The sequence below is a fragment of the Dryobates pubescens genome, chromosome 21 (genome assembly GCF_014839835.1).
Source record: "Dryobates pubescens isolate bDryPub1 chromosome 21, bDryPub1.pri, whole genome shotgun sequence".
Classification (NCBI taxonomy): Eukaryota; Metazoa; Chordata; class Aves; order Piciformes; family Picidae; genus Dryobates; species Dryobates pubescens.
This window is the reverse complement of record NC_071632.1, coordinates 8743297-8768024: the sequence shown is the minus strand read 5'-3', so window position 1 is coordinate 8768024 and position 24728 is coordinate 8743297.

The following is a 24728-nucleotide window of genomic DNA, read 5'->3' as shown; positions in this document are numbered from 1 at the left end:
CTGTAAAATATGAAGGGTGTCCTTGAGGTATGGGACTGAAATATATATGGGAGTAAAAGCTCGGCAGAATGAGGCAGGGGACACCTCTGAGGCTGAACTGCAAGAAATTCTTCATACAACAGGAATTCTTAAAGGGGATTTGATATTTATCATGCTTGTGGCACAACAGGAGAAGCTGTGGGACTGATTATAATGGCAACATGCATGATAAGAGTGAAATAAGAAGGAAAGCTAAAGGAACAGATTTTGCTCAGCAAATGGGTTTACTTTAGGAGAGGCATGTTTAAACTCTTGGGCAGTGAGAAGGTGATTGCTAGCATAGTTCAAATATTTCCTGTAGTAATAATTGTTATTTGTTCAACAATGTGAAGTTTCTATCATTAGAAGTAAAGGATTATTCGGGGCGGGGGGGGAGGGAAATATTCTCTAAGCACATCTGTGCCTTTATATGTGTCAGACCTTCTCACCAGTTCTTGTCCTCCCTTAGCTGCAGAAACACAGGAATGTATCTTCCTTCATATGCCTGGTGTTTGGATTATTCCTGCTGGTGAACAGCAGTCTTTGAAAAACAGCTCAAATAATCACAGAATGACAAAGGACGATGGTGCAGTGTGAGGTTTTAATTAATGTCCTTTGATAAAAGAAATGCCAGGTTTTACTGGCTAGCAGAAAAGGAGGAGAGAATTAGATAACAGCCATCAAGCCAACTTCAAGGAAATTAAAATGTGATCATTACTGATGGCTTATAAGGACATTATTTGGCTTTATTTTATTTATGGTCAAGTGACCTGTTCTTGTAGAAAACAGAATACAAAGCAAGATGTAAATGCAAGTTGAAGTAGCAAGGGAATTTCAGGGGACAGATACTGCACTGTTTTGCTAGTTCACCATATTAGCAGAGGGCTTGTCACCACCTTTGGTGGTGTTCAGTAGGCTGATGAGAGAATATACATTCATTTCTTCCTGCCATTATTTCATATTTCAAGCAAAGTCTGCATCAAAGCTTGAGGCCTTTGCTGGTGGTAATAGTGTTTCTACCTCTATAATATTTCAGGGAATATCTTTATATTTATCAGATGTGATTTAATTAGTAGTCACTCAGAACTGGTCATGTTCCTGAACAGTGCACAATTTTGTCCTTCTAACACTCCCAAAAATATCCTTGTCTAGAGCCTGGCAAGGCAGGTAAGTGCTGTCATTATGCTTTCAGAAGACAACGCTATCTTATTTACTCTCATCTTTTACTCATCCTTTGATAGCTTTTTATGATTGTTCCCTGACTTTTGGCCTGCAGCCATTTCCCATCCTACAGGGAATGACAACCAGAGATGGTAAGAAAGAGGAAAAGATGACAGGAAGAAAAAAGTTGAGTACAAGGAGATGAAATTCTGAGAGGTAAAAATGAAGGTTTAAAAGAAAAGTTTGAAATACAGCCAAACAAAATAAAATATTTAAGACACATTGCTAAATGCAAAACCTCTGCTTTAAAGATATTTAACAAGTACAGCGAGACAGTGGCAGAGAAAGAAGAAAGGGGAAGGAGAGCAATGGAGAAATTGTGTTGCACTGTCACACAGGCTTTTCTCACAGCACATTTTGCATCCACACTTTAAGGGTGGCTGGTTGTGATTCATAAAATAAATATCAAAAAATGTGCCTGTTTGTGAGCAGAGAGAGCAAGAAAAATCTCTCAGCTCAGAGACTCCTAGGAGATATATCTCAGCCACAACATGGTTGTTGAAAACATAAAGGGGCGTTTGACAGAAAATTTCAAACACATTTTTGTAATCAAGGAAAACAAATGCATTGAAAAGTTTTTTCTCCCCCCCCCCCCCAATGTTTACATCAGTTTCAAAATGTGGAATTTCTTTTGTACATCAGAAAGTACCACCCTGCTCTAAGCCAAGCATCTTGTACCCTGAAATCTGGAAGGAGTATCTGGCCTGTACCCTGAAATCCTGAAGGACTATCTGGCCTTTTGCTTCTGCCACCCTGGGATGGGTGAGGAGGTTCTTACATTTTTCGTAGCCTCCAGGTCCCTCTAATTGTGAACAGGACCAGATTTGAAATCATGAAAGCTTTTACAAGACACAAAAATTGCTTCCTGTCCGGCTCTAGCATGAAGGCTCTTATATCACCAAATAAAATGATCTGTAATGGCTAAAATAGCTTCGTTAGTTAGGTTTATTACTGTGTAAATTGCAGAAAAGGCATGGGGCTCAACCACGCCAAGGTGGCAGTTCCATTCCCTACCTTCCAGCACAACGTATGGTTTGAATTTAAGCAAATTTTACCATTTCCCAACTGCAAATTGGACGACATACAACAAAAACTGTGTTTTAAAAGCTTTGGCATTTTATAGACATTACAGCCATGTCCCAATCCTTTAGCTCAGGAAAAAGCAAGAATCACGAAGAGCTTGCTATAAAAACACTTAATCGCCCGTACCCACCTGGAAGTATTATGGCCTACTGCAGGGACTATGACACAAAACACATGAACTCTTGTCCTTGAGGGAAGATGCTTTGCCCCTTTTGTTTCCCTGTCTATAAAATGAGGTAATAATACTTATCTGCTGTGTAGCAGTGTGCTTTGGAAAGAAGAGATGGGTGTTTTCTGTAAAGTGGAGATCACTTGGTATTGCCAATAGCCTGAGTAATAATAATGCAACTTGACAAATGCAGCAGAAATTACTTAAGCAAGCTTCAGTGAATCAACTCAACATGCCCAGACTGTACAATATAACTATGTAACTGTAATTGCAACTTCTAATTTTGGGGGTCCTGTTTCCTGTTTTAGATTTTTTTGTTCAAGTAAAGCACAAGGATAGGCTTTTTCAAAGTAAGAATGTCCCAGCATATTGAGATTTTAGTTACAAAACCAACAACTGCTTCCTTAGCCAGAGTATGTTTTGCAGACCCCCATGAATATCAGATCTGATATTCTGATGTACTTTTGAGGCTCATCTCTAGTCAACTGATAAAAGATGAAGTATAATGGCAAAATACTATGAATAAAAGAATGCCAACATCTCTGGTTTTTTTTAATCACAAAAATAAGCTGCAGATTAAAATGCTTATTGTAAAAGTCCAGATCATCGATTAAATCTTGGCTCCACTGAAGTCCATTGGGTTTTTGCCATTAATTCAGCAGGGCAGATATTTCAGAATGGACTTTGAAACAATCAGATTAGAAACAGCTACTTTTCTGGTCTCCCATATTTCACAGTGGAAGCTGAGAAACAATATTTTGAGCATTGAAGTCATTTAAGCCAGCCAGGAAGGATGCAGTCAGTAAACTTGTTACTTTTGCTAAAAGACTGACTGTCTGGGCAATGCTACAAAGCTGGACACTTATTATTTTTGCATTAGTTCTCAGAGATCTGAGGCACAATCCATGGTGTGAATCAAAGGAGTGTAGGTGCACACTGCACGCAGTGTGGTAGAAGTTTGTTGTTCATCACGTGCACACAAACTCCTACACCCATATGCAGCTCCATTGATACAACAGAGTTGCATACATCTTAAATTAAATGCAAGCTGATGATTTCACAGAAATGAGAAAGGAAACATGTAAAATGTATGATTTCTCTAAATTCTAGAGCATATTATTTAACAATTTAATTCATGCATCTATAATACATTCTTCTTAGTACCTTAGACCTCAGTAATACTTCTGTTGTAATACCACCGATGAAAGGTATCAACTTTTCCCACTTTTTATATTCTATTGTCTACCTTAATTTTTCCATAGACAAGTATAAATGTTCTCTCGTCCAGAATTCCAAGCCCTGGTAATACCAGTTATGTGTCCAAAGGACCCTGCTTGTCTTTTTCCTTTCTCCCAAGGTCACAGGGTCAGTGATCTTCCTGTTTTCTCTAGGCTACTTTCTGTTCATCTCCTTCTGTACTCACATAATCAAAGCAATGTTTATTTCCCATCCAGGAAATCTCCCCTTCTTCTCCTCCAGTCTAGGCCTGCCTCAAGGACAGGGATTTGGACAGTGACATCTATTGTTTCACCCGTCTTCTTCCAGGGAGGAGCTTAATTACTTCTCCCACCTGAGTGACCTAGTCTACATACTCATTACTATGGCTTATGACTGTCCAGGGATGAAAAGCATTTCTGCTGCATTTTAACAATATTCTGCTGCCCTCTACCATGTTGCTATTTAACCCCATGGGCTGAAGTCAGCCTCTACACCCACAGTCTTATTTTGACAATAATTAGGAGCCATGTGATCCAACCAAGATGTTTGTTTTGAGAGGCCAGCAACAGATATACAAAATTACTGCTACTTGGATAAGCTATATCCAGTAAAGTGGAGAAGACCTCAAAAGATCTATGAAATTTTATTTTACACTCAGAGGAAACGTGTATTCAGGGGAGGAAATAAAAAAAGGGGGGGAAAGGAAAATTCGTGATGAATTTTGCAGTCACGCACCCTTACACAGACCAGTTTCTCTACTGCAGCCATTGTTGCATAAGTACCCTGATGTATTGAACCTTTTTTTTTTTTCTAAGTGCCCAAAACTATTTAGAAGAATGGTCCACCTGTTTGCCCAGATTTCTTCTTCAGAAGAGCTGATTGGGGTAATTGATTGTGGGGGCTGATGAAGGGGGCGGGAAGATGAGGTCAGTTAATTGCTGCCTGGGGAAGAGGATGTAGGAGGTCTCTTTTGTTCCAGGCTGAGGGCCCACTTGTAATAAATGACATTCAACAGAGATGCTCAGAAGACACTCTTTTAAGACCCTTTCCACAAGGGAATAACAGATGTTCTCTGTGATTTATGGGTCTGGCTTTTGGGGTCTAATACTGTAAAATGTCTGTGCAATCTGGGCTAGATATCACAAGCAACTGCAAATAAATGCATCCTCTCACTCACTCTGTATTAACAGAATAAAGCAGCAAGCATCCAAGCCGAGCAAAATACCTTTCAGTTCTCCTTCTGCATATCTGAAATGTGTGTGGACCTCACACACTTTGAGAATTTCCACAGACAATGCTTTCTGGAAGAAAATAGCCCTCATCCTGAACACTGCTGTCCCATGGGTTCTCTGCCTTTAGATTATGGGAGATCTCACATCTGTTCTCAGACTTGCCAACTCTAATAAAATGTATTTCTTTCAAGCTTTACTGATGACTAGAGAAAAAAGAAAACCCTAATAACTATTGAAATGGAAATCAGCAACTGTTCCAGGCCACACTAAATGGATTTGGGGACTTAGTAACCTGGCACCCCTGAAAATGCCTTCTCCACAATGCCACACAAAATGAGCATATTGGAAGCACTTGGTCAGGTTCCCTGAATGCATACTCCTTTAGTGAACAAATACAATTTCTTTTTCATTTCTTCCTTATTTTTTTTTAATCCTCTCTAGAGGAAGAAAAATACAGGAGCCCTAATACAATCTTTTCTATCTTCCCTATTCCTCTCTCCCTAGTAAGTGTCTTTGATGCAGCTGTGATTTACAGTGGTGAGAACAGCAAATCATCTGTACTCCGCACACTCTTGTTTCAAGTGAGGACAAGGGGGTTTAGAGTAGCACAGTCCTGGAACCAATAGTTCTGCTCAACAGAGTCATGAACAAAATAACCTACTACACCTTTGCTGTTAAAGCATGAATGCATTTGCTTTTCCAGCCCTTAACAAACATTAAAACAAAAAAATAATCAAAAGTAATTGGCTTCGAAATTTGGCAGGGAGAACATTTAACATGTTTTCACTTATGTTCAGATGCCATGGCTAGAAAATGGTATTAGTAATGGCATTCATATGCCATACCACTCACTTCTTTGCCAACAGCCTCTTATTGTAAAGAGTTTTATATGGAAAATATCTCCATTTATCTAAAACATCGAGGGGAAAAAAAAAATTTAGATCTATTTTCCTCCCTCCCCCATCTCTCTTCTCACACACATAATTAGCCAGCAATCAGGTATAATAGCTAGGCATGTAAATGCCTTTAGTTCTGTGCAGGTGCAAAAACCCAAGGTTACACACCAAATCAAGCCCTAAGGATTAGTTTTTCACTAAAGGACATAAAGGCTGCTTTCATTCTCTCCTCAGATACAGATACTTCTTTCACATAAAAAAATCTAATAATGTAATCACATCCCAAGCCCTACGCTGTATAATGCGAAAACAATGTCATGTGGGCTATGAATGAGTCTGTTTTGACATCAGTTTTGGTAATCTGGAGAAAGCAATAAAGCAAAGAGAAAATTAACTCTGGAATATGAAGAAATTGCTAGGAGGGCAGCAGAAAAAATGGAGATTTCCTTCACAAAAATCTTGGGGAACAAATCCTTTTCTGACTTAGAGGCACTAAGCTATCCTTTTAGTTGCAAGAAAAGAAAAAAGATAAGGCTCTGGGAATAACCTCTGTATATAGGAGAACATACATAAGATGAGAAACAAGAACAAGCTACAGGGGTTTTTAGTTTTCCTATAGTTAGTGTACAGGTTACATACCTCTGTCTTCCACTAAAGGTGAATCACCATTTTGAACTTGGCAAATAGAAGATAAGATTCTTCTTTTCCTGGGCACACACTCTTGTCTAAAGGAGGTGAATTCAGAAATCTCTCCCCTCTCAGATCTTCTATCAATATTCAAAGCAAAAAATCTTGGGCAGAACAAATTCTTCAAGGTACACAACCAGTCATTACCCAGGGGAATTGTGAGGACAGGGGTAGTAATGCAGCCTTTGTGGCATTCAGCCTAACCCTGCAGTTGACAGTGTGTAGGGTTATTGATTTATGAGGGATAGTAATTAAGAATTTAATGAGGTGGTTGAATAGTTGGGTTAAAAGGTTTGTCAGCATGAAATTAACACAGTCCAAAATCATCCTTACTGTGGCCAAAAAAACAAATACTAATCACAGACACTGTGAGAAGATCTGAGTTTATGGTCAGAAAGGTTACTATGTTTTTCTTCACAGTCACAGATCATTAATTTGTAATAACTTTTCTGAGGGTCTGTGGAGGGTCCTCACAATCAAGACAACTCAGCCAGTTTAAGAGAGACAATGGGCAAATTAGTATCTTTTCTGTCATTTTTCAGACTTCAGCAGCTGAAATTCCCACCTCTGTGCAGACACATTTGCGTGGACTAGAAGCCAGCTCTGACTTGCCTAGAGCTAAGTTAAACAAGTGCAGGAAGGCCAGATCCCTGTAAGATCTGGTACGTCCGTGTTTAATAATGTGTTTAGATAGCACCAATTGCAGCCTGTCCTCTGTTACGCTCCTCTCCAGCCACAGAGCCAGAGCAGTTCCAGAAGCAAAAGGGAGTGCTGAGTACTTGACAAGAAAGTAAACACTGAAAACATGCCTTTGCCTGCAGTCTAATCTAACCCGGCTGGTACTGAGACAGATGAAGAGGGTTTACACAATGAGCTCCTCCAGCTCTGCTGGGCTCCCCGGCAGGAGGATGAGGATGCACAGCAGCACAGCAGCACCATCGTAAGTGTCTCTGCAGGGCTCTGCTTCCAGCCCAGGGAGGTCTGTTGGAGTAGCATAGCAGGGCCCTGAGTTTTCTGGGTGTTGGAGAGTGTGCATTACTATCTTTAAGCTCTTGAGCTGGCTGTTGTTTGCAAGAAAGGTCAGTCTGTCTCAACACATGAGAATTTAGTACAGCATTAAACTGCAGATCCTAAAGATGGAAAGACTCTTCTGTCTGAGCCTGAACTTTCTGCCCTGCCATCCTATACAGTATCAGCATTTCATATTGCAGATCCTTCCTTCTAACTGAGTTTTTACTCTGCCTCTGGAGCAAAGTGCCCCAACACCCCCTCACACAGAGACCCAGGCACAGACTGCAAGAGTTTCCAAACTAAAAAACTGTGCAAGAAGCCCAAGAAACTACACCCATGGAATGACCACACTCACTGCCACAGACATTTGGTGCTTCTTTGAGTGTGTTCTCTGCACAAAACTGAAATACAGTGTCCTCCTGAGCCTGGCAGCTTGAAGGCAGTGCCGGGCTTTTTGGAAGAGCACTCTGCAAACACCACTGTAAGTCATTCCTGCTTCCCCTGCACTCCTTGCCCTGCCTTGTCTGACATAATCTATACTTTCTTCCCTCCACCACTGATGAGGGTCTTATCCTTTGAGGCCCAAAAAGCCACCCACTGAGGCTTTCTCCATGAGGCCATAAATGTTCTTGAGATGCTGGAATCTGTTTTATAAATAGACAATCAAAATTAAGAAGAAGTAGAAAAAAAATCTCTGCTCAGCTTTACATAGTCAGAGCCCAAAGACAGCTGTCTTGAGGGGCTCATCCTGCAAGTCATGAGAAGCTTCTGAAATGTGCTGAGTACCTTCATCTGGAAAGAGCTTTAACTGGAGAGAGAGTTAGCAAAGCACCTTCAGCACCCCACTGGAAGAAGTTATGTGTTATTGGGGCTCCCACTGGTTTCTGTCATCAGAACAACTGGTTTTGAGAATAAGTAAAGAAAAAAAATCTCCCACTGACACCAGTAGGAATCCTTGGCACATACAGGGAACTAAACATTATGGTTGAGATCTTCTCTGCTTATGGGAACAATCTTTTATTCTGCTTATGCAAATTATATATACAAATTATGCAAATAATTACCAAGTCATTCTGGTAGACTGTATAATAGTAACAATAATAATTATTGTCATTACTATTGTTGATGTTATTTGACATGATTGTTGTTATTCACATTTATTCTCATCATGCCTTGGGGCCAGCCAAGAACAGTGTCCATTAATGTCACACGCAGACAGGCAGTTGCTGCCCCAGACAGTTTACAAATAGAAGCAACTCCATGGATGCAGAAGGGGAAGGAGAGGCAGAGGGTAGGTGCTGGAAGGCAGAGCCAACAACTGGGGACACCACAGCCTCCTGGGGGTGTATGTTTCTTGGTCATTCTTTTGGCAGGGGAGGTATCAATGCAGAGCGCCACAACAGAGCTGGCATGGATGGACAGTGAGGAAGGGACTCATGGCCAGCATTTCTGGATTTCCTTTGAGTTTTTCTCCCAGGGTTGTGTGAGTGTCATTAGTATCCCAATATGTGTAACAAATACACCCACTCCATGGATCTAGGTGTGTAAGAATTCTGTGGGAAGTGTCTGCCCCATAAAGTTACATTTTACCAACTCCTGGATCAGTGCAGAAATCACTGCCAGGTCATTCTCCTTGTGTAGACTGGGATTTGGGGCTGCTGATTCTCTGCCACTGGGTACAGCCTGTCTGTTTCAGCCTTCACACCTACCCCTAAGAAAACGTCAGTGACAGCAGGGTTTCTCTTCCTACTGTGTTCACACCTAAAGAGAGAAGGGGAAAAAACCCTTCTAATAATTAATCAAAGTGAAAGACAGCCTGAACCTTCTTTATTCTCTCATCAAACAGTTTCCAGGTGTTTACTGAAATGAAGAAAGAATTGTTGCCAACCACTGGTCCCTTCTCAAACGGGCTGTACTTAATTTCCCACCCATGACCCTCAAGTAACTTCACTGACCACTTCTATAGAAATAAGTAAAACAGGCTATGTCTTGTTCTCCAGCTTCACAGCAGGCAGCATGGCCCAGATAAACCCAGTGAGCTAAATTCTCTTACCCTGCAAAGGAGCTTGGCCTTGACCTTGCTGGGTGTCAGGCTCTGGTCCTGGCCCACACTGTGCCTGGCAGAGCACGTTAATGCAAGAAGAAACCACACTGCCTCAGGCCAGTGCCTATGCCCATGCTTTAGCCTTGATTAGTTTATTAACATTGCTGCTAAATGTGTTGCCTTTGCCACTGCTCTGCTGCTGTTTTTAATTCTGGCCATTTTCAGAGTGTTTGGTCATTGTCACCCAAAAAAAAACAAACCAAAAAACCAATCAACCAACCAACAACCTGAAAAAATTATGTGTTCCCTGAAAAAAATGGAAGAAATGGTCTCCTTACTCAGGTTATGGAGATAATTAATCAGTCCTTCTGCATTTTGGAGCACATATAGGTAACATCGAATGGCTTTTCACCAACAAGACCTTCAATCACAAGAGAAACTTCATTGAAATCTTTTATTATTGATTTACTCCTTTATAATTTAAAGCACTGGAGCTGTGTTGTGCTGGGAAACTGGAGGAACTTGACAAATCTTGGAAGTCTTAATTTCTCAGAGTGACTTATACGTGGCTATGATTTCCTGGGTGAAGTACAAATTATCAGGAAACTTTCTGCAGAGCTGAGAGCTGCCAGAAACCAGGGGTTTTGGTCTACATTTCACCAATTACTCCTGTCCTAACTTTTGTGTAAGTAATAGGGGTGGATGAGCATTCCTCCCTTAATTTTTCAGTCTATTTTCACTCTTCATTAGCTTGTGTCTTGGCTGTTCGCTCCTCCTTTCCCACAATCTCTTGTCAGTGGCATATGAATTAATTATCAGCCTGAATCAAACTTGGAAAGTCATGTTCAAGCAGGTCATATATTAGGCCTGAACTAGAGTATTCAAAATGTGTAATACAGCATCGTTTTGGCCCCCAGGAGTATCTGTCATGAGAGAAATGTGTAACAGCATTTTTCTGACAAGGTTTCTTATAATCAGAGAACCTCTAATCTGTTTATTTGTATTGGGCACGATGTGGGGAGTTCATAACCACATAAAGTAACCTGTCCTTTGTGAAAGTCTCAGACTCCTTTTGGAGGACTCTGTATCTGTCATGGGAGGGATGAGACAGATGAATGTGAGGAAATAGTAGAAAGGTTCAGCTTCCACTAGAATAAATCTGAATAGCCTTGAGCTGACAGATGTAAAAGAGCAATTGTTTAACAACTTCCTTTCTACTAAGAGACAATATTGCAAGTCCCTGTAAAATACAATACACCATACAATATAAACACAATGCAAGTGTGCTTAGCAAATTAAATAGCTGTGATGAGAATATTTGGATAGATGGCCTTATTTTCTTGACTTCTAACTTACCAGAAATGCTGGCTAGATCTCAGCTTACAAGTGTCTTAGTTAATTTAAATCTCCATTCCCATTATCCCTTACTGAGCCTCCTGGTAAGCTGAGTAGGTTTCATAGTTCCACAGAATAGTTTTGCTTAATAGACAAGTATTTATCTTGGCCTTTTCAAAGTTCTCTGTGTCAAGCAGAACTCCTCAGATTAAAAATTCAAAATGTGAAGGAAAGACTCTGAAAGAAAACCCATTCTTTAGAAACAAACAAGCAGTGGCACTTTCAGATTACCAGACCACCACAATATAGGCAAATGTCCATATTCTGCAAAAGGTGCCTTCTACCCACTGCTCCAGGTTTCTTCAATAACTTTACTTGAGGGTGAGGGAAAGAGGCAGAGAAGGACATCAGTACTCTGTAGATGCACAATCCCATCTCCAACCGGTCAGGAACTGTCTTGGCTGCATGGCCATTTTCATCCTCTCTGCTACTCCCAGTAGTACTACTGGGTTGAAACAAAATCATTCTAGAAATCGGATAGGAAGGAGAATCAGAGCAGGCAATCCATCATGATGTTCTTGCTACTCTCATCATAGATATAGAAGGCCAGAGGTAAAGATGTGTAGCCTGTAGTCCCCTTGGCACTGATTCACATAACCTGTGCTTCCGCAGAGAACTGTGTTGAGACCGTGCACCTGAACAATTCCCTGAGTTCAGTTAGGGCAGGCAGTCCACTACCACCCTGCTAAAGCATTCAGATCCAGCACTGACCTTTCAAGTACTATTCCAACATCACCCCATGGACTACAGCAACAGATTTCTCTTTGTCTCTTTTTGCATCTCACCAGAACCTGAAGAGCCAGTGAAACAAAGTTCTGTTTGCTTTTGCATCACTATGACTACTTATGCCAGTTGGGCATCAGAGCAATCCCACTTGCCCATTCAAATGGCTCTATAAACCTTTCTTCTAAAAAGAAAAAAGGAGGAAAAAAAATCAAGTCCATAATTGTTTGACTTGATGATCTTTGAGGTCTTTTCCAACCTTGTTGATTCTATGATTCTAATTATTAAGTCATTGCTATATATTCTGAACAAAGAAATGTCACAAACCCTGTGTAATTGTTAGCCTGAAATGGGGCTAATTCTGAAACAGCAAGGAAAACATTTCTCAAGATACTGCTGACTGAATTCTGTGTCTGTGAAACTTCTGAGATAAGATGTTTTATTGTCAAATTGGCAGGAAAACCGAGAACAGTACCTGCCACGCAGGAATTGCGGCATGGGGATGGTAAGTTTTAAGGTCAGTTACAAATCACTGTAAATATATTTGCATATTGTATAGTGGCCGAAAATGAATGTGCTATTGTGAGCATCTATTCAAGATCCCCACACTCCAGTTGGCTCTGCCTGTTCCATTTCAGTATAGTATCTGGCAATGGAATTATACTGTGAACAATATACAATGCTGAAGAATAATAGGTTGAAATTAATTCCCCCAGTGGTGTTTTCACCGCACATTCACCTTCTTGGCAAGAGTGAATATATGTAGCTTATCTCAGTCACTACACTAGGAACAGACATTTACATTTATTTAAGCAGCTTGAATTTTAAAAAGTGTCCTCCAGTCTCTCTAAAGTTGACTCCCTTCTACTACTCTCTGCTCTTCAACTCCTTTTCAGAAGGGCTTTTGTATATTTGAGACAATAATTCTTTACCCTAAAGCATTATCTCAAGATTAATAACATAACCACGCATCATACCATTTTTCTTGGCAACAGTCAGGAGCTCGTTTCATCCCCAAAGTTTATCTGTTTAGCCCAATTCAGCAGGACTTTGTTTTTGACATGAAGAACCATGCAAATATTTGCAAACTATAAAAGAGACAGATGTCCTTAGATACTTGTCATAGGTAATCAGAAATCATACTCAGAGTGTGTAGCTTTGTCTTGTACATCCATTTGTCAGGAAAGTCCAGTCTTAGACACAGATCACTGCTTTGCAAATGGGTCATCTGTTGTCTAAAATACTGAAGTGGAAATAAATCTTGTGACATAACCTGAGCCTTTCTTCTGTTGATATTTTTTCCCCTAACCTGGAATAAATTGAGGGATTACCTCTTGTATTTCATATCTAGAGAATGTAAAGAAAAAAGTCTTGAAAATCTAATGAATATAGATACCTCTTGAGAAAGAAAGAAAAGAAAGACTCAACAAATAAAATTATTGCGTAGATAAAGAGCTGCCTAATGCTGCAAAGGCATGAAAAAGAAATGAAACAGAACTCATCAATAGATGTAGTAGCAACATATACCAGATTTTGCTCGATCACTGATTTAAAAAGTAAATAAATGAGGCAGAGGTAAACCTCATTAGCCCCTCTTACTGTCTTCAGGAGTCCTCTGTAGTGGATACAACTGAAATGATCATTTTGGTTCGGGTTATATCTACTGGCTGTAACAACACTTCCCTTTAGAAGAAATATTTTGCAGGGGCCCACTGTGGAGACAAAGAGTAAAATGTGACATCAAGATGAAACACTAGAAAAGCCTGGACTTCAGTCATCAAATAAACATTAGCTTATTTCTTATCTTTCAGTAGAATGAGCATCTTTTTAGACAAGTGCCTTTGACATCTCTTAGTCACTAGCCTTCCCCTTCCCATTACAAGAGGTTGAATTACTGGTCCTGATAACTACATGAGTGTAATGCCAGCAGCTTTATCAGTCTGTGATGAGGATACCACCCACCTTTATCCTACTTTTGGGCTCCTCCAGTGACTTGCTGTATCACCTTCAGAAAGAACCTTCTCTGCACACTGTTATTCCCAGCAGGTTAAAGATAGAATGATGTCTACCCACCTGGTAATGAGATTTGAGGGCTATTGATAAAGTGCCAGCCAAATTCTTAGTATTATCAGCATTTATTTGACTTCAGCAGCATCAGTCAGTCAATCTTCATGGGAAGCAGCATCTGGATTCGGAAGCAGAAATTGTAAGTAAAAGTTGATACAGAGGCCCATTTAATGCAATATTCTGGGCATTGAATGGTATTACAGAGAGGTTTATTTGGACCTGGTGAGCCTCTTCACATCTCAGATGAACAGAAAGCAAGCAGCTTACTGTAGAAAAACATTTTTGCTTCAAATTTTTGATTTGCAAGTGAACTTCAGCCTGATTAATCTGGACGTTCCCTGCTATCTGCTGAAGCGAGAAGGTGGGCCAGATGACCTTCAGAGCTGCCTTTGAACAGTCTCTTCCATGATCCTAACTCAGGGCGGCTGCCTTCATTTCCTCTATGCCTTGATTGCTGTTCTTCTTACAAGACACTATTCTTGTTTTGAATCCATCGTTCTTTCTCTGATACATTTCCCTGATACTTTTTCACATGGGTCAACTTGTGACCAAGAGAAAGAACTAAGCATAGTTAATTGTATTATTGGATCCTCCTTGTTAGTACAATATACCCAAGGCCTAGGCAAAGGTGCTGGATGCACCAATTAACGGTCAGAACAGTTCTGACAATAATAATGTCAAGGAAAGCTCTCTCTTAAGTTTCATTTTCTATTCATCTTTTGCATGTTTTCAATGTAAACTCAAGAGCATTTCACCACCTTCCTTGTTGTTGTTTATAATTGAACCAACTGCTTTCTCTTTGAGAACAGACTTCTATCTAAGTTCATAAATTACATTTTACAAGCTTTGGCTTATGAAAATACAGAAACACTTTCATGCCAGAAACTGAGAAGCTCCTCCCCACTGCATCTAACCTCGCTATTCAGCTGGTTTTGTAAAGATTTTGAATGCTGGAACTGGATCTGAGAGGAAAATTGTTGTGTTATCTAAAAAAACCAAAGTAAACTAGCGATCGTAACAGGTGTAATCTTCACTTTTACATAAATGTTGTAGTTATTCCAGCAGGAGAGACCTTTCTCTAGAAGTCAATTAGTTGTTTTCTTGCTGCAAAAGTGTGTTGAATTGGCATAATTATTTTTTTTTAAACAAAATATCAAAGAAGATTTGCTTATAGGGAAAACAATTCAAAGGAAAATTAATAGGATGTTTCTACAGCAGCCCACATGGCAGGATTTGTAAAGTTCTCAACTGTTTACAGAAGTCTGTGAAATTCTGCATTTTATTCATTCTTTGTCGTTTGCAGCTCCCCATGTATGCACATGGTCTCCTGTGTTGTAGTGGTTTAGATGGTTTAATCCATCTGCACCCACAAAAACTCGGCTAGGCACAGTTGGAGAAGCGAATGAAGAGCTGTATTTTACAAGCAATAATGAAATGCAATGAGTATATTAAAAATATACAGTATTTACAATATCATACAAAAATTTACAGGAAAGAACACAAACACAGAAATCCTCCTCGCAGGAGGATCCCACCTCAGGTTCCCCCCAACCTCTCTCCCCCTTCCCTTTCTGTCCAGTTAATTAGATGAAAAAGGAGAAACAGCGAGAAAAGGATATTAAGGGAATTCGTTAGCTCGAAGCAGTTGTTAAGAAGTTAGTTTTTCTTATCTTATCAGTTTCATTCCAGGGTCAGCAGCAGGCATTCTGGCCAAGAAACGAAAGACAGACTGAAGCTGGAGTGAGAGCAAAGAATGTGCGAGATATTTGCTATGGTACATCTCACATCTGACCAATGAAATTAGTTTAGAATTAATCTTTGTTTTCCTTTTTACACCCAAACATTCAGCTAGAGAATTCTGCAGCTATCCCTTCCTTAAAGGCACAGCCTAAACTGTCACATATGTTGACAGAAATAAAATCCCAAAGTGCTCTGATATGCTTCCATCTTTTTTTTATTATTATTATATTATTTTACTACATGTTGTAGAACTATTGAAAAATGAAACAGAAGTAAAAAGGAAGGTGTTTGACGCTGAAGAAATCAAGCAAGCATTTAGGGAAGAGGGCAAACTGTGGGTTTTGGTTGTTTGGTTTTGTTTTCAACACACTTTTCATCCTGTCAATTCAGAGAGAAAGAAAATAAAGAAATGGTAACATGAGTTTATGTAGAGACTAGTTTGCCTAGCAATGTCACCTGTGCATGTGGAAGTGTCAAGTATTTGGTACACTGGTTTCCAGTTGTCACTGTGACAGTGTGGAAGGACAGGCTGCAGCTCATATTATGCAGGCAAAGCAGCTTCAGCCGTATCTGCTCCCCAGTGAGGATTCCATAAATGCATGGATTTCAAAAACAAGTGCATCAAAGAATTGGGAAAGACATTTATCATCTATCTAGAAATTTAATTAGGCACAAGTCGAATAAAGGCACTATCCATCTAGAGATTTGGAAGCACAAGCAACCATACAGCTTGTAACTGTTTTAATGACTCAAAACTCTTAAAAATAGTGCAGTGGCCCTTCAGAAGGTGGACAGCAAACACATTTTAGGAACTATAACTGGCAGCAATGTGCTCATTCCTAGGCTACTTTAGCAGCAGATACAAAAATTAATGGCTTTACACTCTGTCTCAGTTCTAGCATAAAGACATGACAAGTTAGACTTTTTATTAAATGTTGTCCAAGTCAAATGCTAACATGGGAAAGCAGCAATGTGAAGCATTAAGCACATCCTTCCTGTCAGAATCAATGACAGCTTTGTGAGCCTTTTATCTGAAGGACCAGCCAAGCTGGGAAGGAAAACTGTGTTGAAGTTTGCTAAATTTTGTTTTATTTTTTTGTTTGAATTCTCAGAAGATTTAACACAGAGAGCAAGAGATGGGTTTTTTCCTGCAAACTGATGTGAGTGCTTGAGGCCTCACTAAATAGCTAAACAGGAAAACCATGAAGGACGAAGGTGATCAGTGTCAGGGTGGTGATAAGGGAAGCAGTAGGGGCTAGTTATGCTGTACAGAGTGCTGTGGTACAGAAAGGGGAGAGACAGACAAGTGGAAATCAGATGTGGTACTCATCTCTGCATTACTTTGGATGCATTGACAGAAGCAGACATGATGATTTATCTGGAAGAAAATAGCCTGATGGTAGATAGAGAACTCAACCTCATTAAGAGAGAGATGCATATGATATCCCTGCTACAGGCAATGCAGAATGTAAAATGGATCTGTCAAATCATGTTTAAAGGGAGTAAAAAAAACCACAAACAACACAAAAAACCCAAAACCAAACACTTGAAAATACTTTGGCAGAACAGAGATTTGATAATGTGACCCTACAGGCATTAAAATATGGTCTAAGATGTATTAGTGTTAGCAAACCCAGAAAGCTTACACAGAAAAAACAACACAGATGTCATATCATCCATTGGACAACAGTGTCATTGACCCCCCAAAGTGACATCACAAAGCCAAGGCTAGGTAAAGAATGAGGAAAAAGGCATGCAGCTAGGAAAACAAAATATGAATCCATTCTGAAACAGCAGGATGGCAAGAGTTACAAGTCATTTTAGACCATGATCTATGCACATCAAGGGTTAAGCATTTTCTGCAGCCAGTGGTTGAAATGAGGAGAATAAAGTTACTTCCAAAAAGACTGTGACTGATGAGCATTGACCTTTGATGTCTGACTGATTTGAAATTGTTTGCTGATATTTATTATTTAACATATATTGACCAGAAGAGGAAAGAAAACCAAAATATCTGATTGCTATCTCAGATTACTGAACACTGCAGATTTCAGAAGCTATGAAATTTTGTAGAATCCAATCAGGCATTGGGTAGCATTGGCAGATTTTCATGTCAAAGTTTTTTGGGGGGTTTTGGGGAAAAGAAACAGATTAATATGGAGCAGTCATTATGCAGTTTAAAAATAAATTTCCTGTTATTAGAGTAGGTCACTATTACAGGATGTTTGCTATGTAGAATAAACCTTTTGGGGATAGCAATCATACTGGACAGAGAGCAGATTGTGACAGCAATAATAAAGTGTACAGCACAAAAGTGTGGGAAAAGCAGAAGAAAGAAAAAAACAAAACTACAACTATGTATACTCTTAGCAGAGATTCACACTGAGATATAACCTTAAATAATTACAAGAACTGAAAGTGTTTTATCTTCTTTTCCATACATTTCCCTTGTCTGCTGGAACAAAAAAGAAACCATGCTTTTGTGGATTCATTTCATTGTACTTTGTTTATTCCCTGATCCCTGCAAGACTCAGAATTCATGTGCAGCAGTGACAAACTCATGTCATGCTATCGATCAGTGCCAGCACGGAAACACACCCAGACAAGCTAAACACCAAGCCCCTTTTGACAAGGCTTGAGAGAAAAGCCAGACTGGATGCCATCTTCTTTGTTCTGGTTGAACACAGAAGATGAGACCACAAGAGCTCCACCCTGCCTGGCTGCCCCAGCAACAAAATATAAGCATGACTATCTTAGTTTAGGCTTTTGATATCACTGTAAAATCACTGCCATGAGGCTGAGGCAATCACACTAGAGCAGGACTCCAGCCATGCAGGACTTCAGAGAGCTGTCTCAGCACCTTGACTGGAAGCCAGATGCAAACAGGAAACCAGTACAGCTGTTTGTGTCTGCTGGCGTTCTTATTTTATTCTTTTATCTGGGGGTTATTCTACATCCATCACCCCAGCATCAGGGCACTTCTACTCACAGCACCTAAAGCAATCATCTGCACCAGCTCAAGTTTCCAAAGGGCTCTCAGAGGTATCTTGGGGAAAGCACCATGCAGTAATCAGGCCTGGGATCTTGCAAAATCAAGACAAATATTGCCCAGTGTCACAGTTCTTATGTGACAGTTGTAAATAAATAGAAGCCAGCTGCAGTCTTAAAGCCATCTTCAATAGGAGACCTTTTGGATCCAATGTGGAACAGCCAACACTCTTCTGTCATTCAGTGACACACTCATGAAGTTTAATCACCTACCACCTGCTGATATGGTATCAATAACATAAACACTTTGTGATAGTGACTTAGGCTTTTTTTTCATGAAGACACCAGAGCTAGAAAAGTGCAGAACACTCTGTCTGGATGAAAGTTTGGAAGTTCAGTAATAAAAATTAATCAGGAAGAACTGTGTTTGTCTTCTCTGGTGTGAGCGTCTGTCACCTCAGGCAATGCCTTAAGCAAATGGAAAAGGCAGCACTGGTCATTACATAGGTTCAGTTGGTAAAAAAAAAAAAGAGTGCAGCTCTCTATTTCCTGATTGATGGCAAGACAAGTTAATGGTTCTGTTATCTCCCTAGGCATCTTCATTGAAAAGTAACAACTGCTTGAGGAATTGGAGCTCTGTTTACATAAGACTGGATTATGACTAGTCAACGGACAAGTCCTTAGTGTGAATGAAGACCTATTGGACAAAAGCTCAGCTCCCTGGCTTCAGCCAGCTTGACACAACTCAGTTCAAAGTTGAGATGGAGGAACTGTGTTTTTCAGATGTTCCAGTGTCATTTCAGAGACTCTAAGCTCTAAGAGAGCCCTAATGCCACAGCCTGTCCCAGGCATCTACTCCAAATCAGGAAAGAACCTCTGCACACACTTAGCCTGTCATTCTTGGGGCATTGTGTTATTGCAAAACACTTCATAGCCTTTTTTTGACACAGGGATTAGTGTTTGCTCCAATGAAGTATAATATACACTTTTACCAGAAACATTGCCATAGCAGCAGGGTGAAAGCAGTGTTCATTCATTTCATACTATGCCAGAAATTTCTTTTTCCAAGGTGAATCCTTGCTGATGGTGGCACATCAAAATGCAAGGACAGGAACCAGTGGGCTGGATTCTCCAGTTCATTTGTAGCACTCTGTATTTTTCCAGAGCTGCATGAAGCCATTTAACAGGTTACTTGGCTTTAGTCCCCTTTGCATGGTCCAGATGCCAAGGCCTTGGTTGTCCCTAGGCCATTACCAGGGGTGGGAGGAGTGGTCATGAGTTCCATGCCCACCTTCTCCCCAGTTGCCTAAGACAGCTGTGCTAGCTATTTCTCATCACTATTAAACAGCCTGAAGCCAGCTTTGCTTTATGCCAAGGACTGGTGTAGGCAGTGCCCAGCAAAGGCAGAATAAACTGCTGACCTTTGCCATTCTGTTCTCATAACTTGCAAATGAGCGCAGCTTAGCTGGTCCAGGAGCCTGGCCAGCATGTCACAAAAGAGAATGAGGAGTTAAGTGTTCCCTTCCTCTCTCAAATATCTGAAATACATTTGGCCACTCCATGGCTGGAAGCCACTGCACCTGTGAGTACATCCCAGGGGGGTCACTGTGGCCTGTCTGGCTCAACATGTCCAAAAAAACCTAGGCAGATTCTACAGTGGGAAAGTGAAGAAAAACAGGGTCTGCACCACTGGATTTTCATTTTGGATAGTAAAACACTATTTATTTTCCTTTAATTATGGAGCAATCATGCTCCTCTGGAACAGGGCTTGCAGATTTCGCTCTAACTTCTCTCTTAATTGGTTGTTTGTGAATGTAAAGGTTTCTACCATGACTTGTGAAATGAAACAAAAACATAGTTTGTACATTAAATTAATTCTCTTATTTCCACCCGTTCTCTCACAATCAGTTTTCCTTGATATGCTTAATCTTTTGCAATGGTTTCCATGGCAACTCCTCTTCATTGTAGTGTCACCAAGGACTCCTGTAATCAGGAAACCCAACTTTGCCAAGGGATCAGGTTTTGCCTTCCCCCTGCCTGCTCTGCTGTGGCAGACCTGAGCAGCTTCTCTGCTTCCTCCTGCTTGCTCCACCTTCCCCACAGTCACACCCAAAGGCAAGGGCAGGAAGCACAGGATGGGATGTTATCAAGCCTTTAGGACTATTGTCACAGCCAAAGCTCCCCTTTTCGAGCCCTGCTACACACCACTGTCTACTGCTGCCCTCACAGTAAATTCCCATCTGAAAGGTGAAGTACTCCTAGCTATTCATCCTCAGGAATTCAAAATGTTGCCCTTACTAGAGTGTCCAAACCAACAAAATAGCTCTCTACAAAGCACAGCCTCACCTGTGTGGTGTTCAGTTCCACAAAGAAGACTCTTCCGTACAACACAACTCCACAGCTGTAGTATAGGGTATGTGAATTAGCCCATACTGTCTTGCACACATCCATAGCAGCAATACACAGATACATAACTTAACTCCTGCTGTACAGCACAAAACCAAAGCCATGGTACACAGCTGTATGAAAATAGCTGATGCCAAGCTGAGCTGGCTCCAGCAGTGTTTGGATTATACATTGCAAGAACTGTATTTTGTTGCTCTAATTCCTGTCCTATAATTTCCCTCCCCCCTCCTCCAGACCAACCAGCTCTGAGGAATGGACTGTATGACTGGCAAATCAAACATTATTATTAATCACTGTAATTACTTTTCTTGGCCCAATTGCAGAGCCTGGGAAGCTAACCACAGTCTCTAGAGTGCAACCTTAACTACAACATGTTTCTGAGCCACCATTACCTCATTGTTAGTCATTTTTAACCAGAAAGAATTTGAAACTTCTTTTTTTTCCCCCCTGAAACCCCTCAAACCACGAATGCTACACAAATCAGTGTGAGAATCTCTGCATGTGTATCTCTGTGCTTCCAGCTAACCACTGGCATTGCCAAAACTTCCAGTGTTTCGCTGAGGCTGAAGGAAAGGCAAGTACAGTTTCTTCCCCTAGTCACAAGTACTGTGAATGGTTCAACCACACTAATGATATCATTTTCTACTGCAAAGTAGTTACTTTTTATTGAGAAAACAATGCTACATTCAGCCTACTGCTCAAGTAAAGTCTTTTGTTTACTAATCACACCAGCTTTGAAAGCCCAGGTAAGAACACAAACATCCCCTTCTGAAAAACACCTATTCTGAAATGTGTCAGCTCCATGACAACTAATTGATGACTGTGAGGTCACTGAATACAGAAGGTGACTTCAAAAGAACCGTGCCTCTCAGCAGAGTGCCTGCTTTCCACGTCAAATCAATCTGCTTCTCATGTCCAGCCCTTGTCCTAGGCATTCCTGCCCCATCCCATGCATCTGTCTGCACCAGCACCTAACTATCCCAAAACCTGACTTTTTTTTGCAGGGTTATTTGTCTCTTAGCTCAGCGAGTTGATCCAACTCACCTTGCTGCTACACAGATGCTAGTGTCAACAAGAGGCAAAGAGCAGGGAGAAAAGTGACCAGAAGAGAGTGAATCAGAGGTGACCTTTCATTTCAGGCCTCATTTTATGCTTTGTTTTTCAACGCTATACTGAGTATTACTTAGCAGTAAACAGAGAGTAAAAAGGAAGATTTCTGTGATGGCTTCTTCTACACCTAGAATATCAGAGCCTTTTCTCAGATCTCATCTCCTTTCTGCAGGGACTCACAACACTGCTTCACACATAGGAATACCTCTTCATTTTCCAGCTGGACAGTGTGACCTGAGACAGAGGAAATGCACAAACCTGCTTATGGCTTAAGCTAAATTTGTATCTGGGGTTATCCACATTATAGCAGAAAAATTATGGATGTGTGGCAGCCCTTCACAGCTACCCAATGAACGTGGTCACCATATGATTATGAAAGTCACTGGTATTTTTCAACCTCTGCTCTTCAGCTATCTGAAAAACAGGCTGAGTGGAAAGGGCTGATGATTGCAGAGCCAGCTGGGTGAGGGAGAAGGAAGGAACAGGTCAAACACATTTCAGCATTTGAGGCAGCCTTTCTTAGCAATCATAATCAAGCAGGAGTGCTAGTTCTCATTGTCTTTGTACAGGCAGGGGTAGGCAGGTTCTTGGTAATTACCAGCTACTTGTGACTCTAATTAAAACTCAGCATCCACTTTGGGTTTTTCCAGGGCTGAAGTAGTCATCTGTGAACAAAGAACTGGAAGGTGAGTGCTGCAGAGGCAGAGAAAGGGTCACCATCCATGTGTAAAAGTGACTGACCACGAAGGCAGAGCAAAGCTCAAGCCAAAGCATCAAGGCAAGGAGGGAGAGCAAGAGTAGCATACTCCTTCCTGTGGCAGATCCTTGCACTTGTGGCCAGCTGCCCCGGGAAGGCAGCTTGGGTCTTTGTAAGAATTTGGAAGACAGAAGAGCTGTGTCTCTAGGGCACATATAGGAGAAATGCAGCCCCATCTTACAAAAGAGTTACGTGGGGAGACAAGTGCTCCGTAGAGTGAACTTATTCATATCACTTACTGAAGGTGATAACATTTGGCAGGGACTCTGAACACAGGACAAGTTACTGCACTATCCCCAGTTACAGAGCTCTTTACTGAGCAATCAGCTGTTCAAAACAACTCTCACTGCCATTCTTCAGTATTTGCCATCACAAGTACAAATGATACCACGGTGGCATAGGATGTAGATAAAAGAGGCAGAAAATGATCCCCCAGTAAGAAAGATGTATATGTAAGGAGAGACACAGCATGGTTGTTCCTATGTGTATAAGGAGCACTGAAAAGCCTTGGATTAATCATTGTCAAAGAACAGGTGAGTCCCTGGGAATAAGCTTGTAAGGAAGAACACTGAAGTAAAGTTAGCACAAATCTTTTGAGGCAGGCTTGCAAGCCTTGCAAGTCTTGCCAAGCCCCATGTATTTGGAGAAAATATCCTTTTACAAAAATGCTCTCATTTTTGTCCAGCTTAGATCTTATATTCAAATAACCACTTGTTTTAGTCAGAAAATAAACTATGGGCTCTTTGCTGCCCTTGTTGCTATGAGAACACTGAGAATTTTTGTCTCTGCTTAATGCATATGTCCTAGAGCTTGACTTTTTACAAAATAAATGTAGATGTGAAATTCTAGTAAAGGTACTTCTAGCTTTGACCTCTGATTTTCAGTTATAAATGTAAGTATTTGGCTTGTAAAACTTGAATGAAAACATCATGACTGCTTATACAAAAAAAGGGGTCTGTAATTATTTACAGGCATGAAATTTTATCTGCAAAGAGAGAAGTCAGCACTGCAAATCTGACTCTAGAAAAATTAGTAATGAATGTTCCTAATTCATGTTTCCCCATTCTTCTGTTGCATTGTTGGCCTAGCTTTTCTGCTTTTACACTTGCATTTTGGATGAGGCACCTGCAGAAGTACATTTTGCTCTAATATGGAAAGTTTTGCTATAGGACAGCAGAAGAAATCAGCTCAGACATTTTTATGATCTCCAAACACAGACAGCTATTCAGACTACAGATACAGACTACAGTCATCATTCACATAGTCCTAGCTGCTGGTTTGATTTTCTGCCATGGTTGTAATTGCATCTTGCCTTTAGCCTTACCTCCCTGACCTGGTTCCCTGACTAGCAAAACCTTGACCATGGCTGGGGGGAACATTTTGTGTTCAGACCTCTCTGATTCGAAGAATCTTGTTGTACAGTCACAACATTCGGTTCATGACACACATTTTTCTCCTTCCCAAATCCTGACACACCCTCATGGAAGGGCTGCATGCATACACTTCATGCACACCTCAGGGAAGCTTTACCTTCACTTTCCCTTCCTATGTTCCTTGTATTTCCTGATATAAGTCAGTGGGAAGGTTGACAGCCCCAGCAAAGCACAGCCCCAGATAAGACTGCTTCTTGTTTGTTCTTTCCTCAGCCAGTGCTGCTGTCACGTTTAGCTGTCCTCTGTATCTCCAGCAAAGGCACAAGGGAAGCTGCAGGCACCAGAGCTGCAGACTCTCCTTTCCTCTAAAGACGTCCCTTTCAGCAGCACTCTGCAGGGAAGGCATCCAGTCCATTAACTAATTTATCAACATTTACATTACAAATATTAGCTAATTAAATAACACCACTTCTTTACCATTTACTGCATATCTCTAGCAAAACACTATTTGCTGGATAAAATATCTCAAAAGGGCTAAGGAGTTTAGCTTTCCAGTCACTCATTCCATTTGGTGTTATCTATGTTTATTT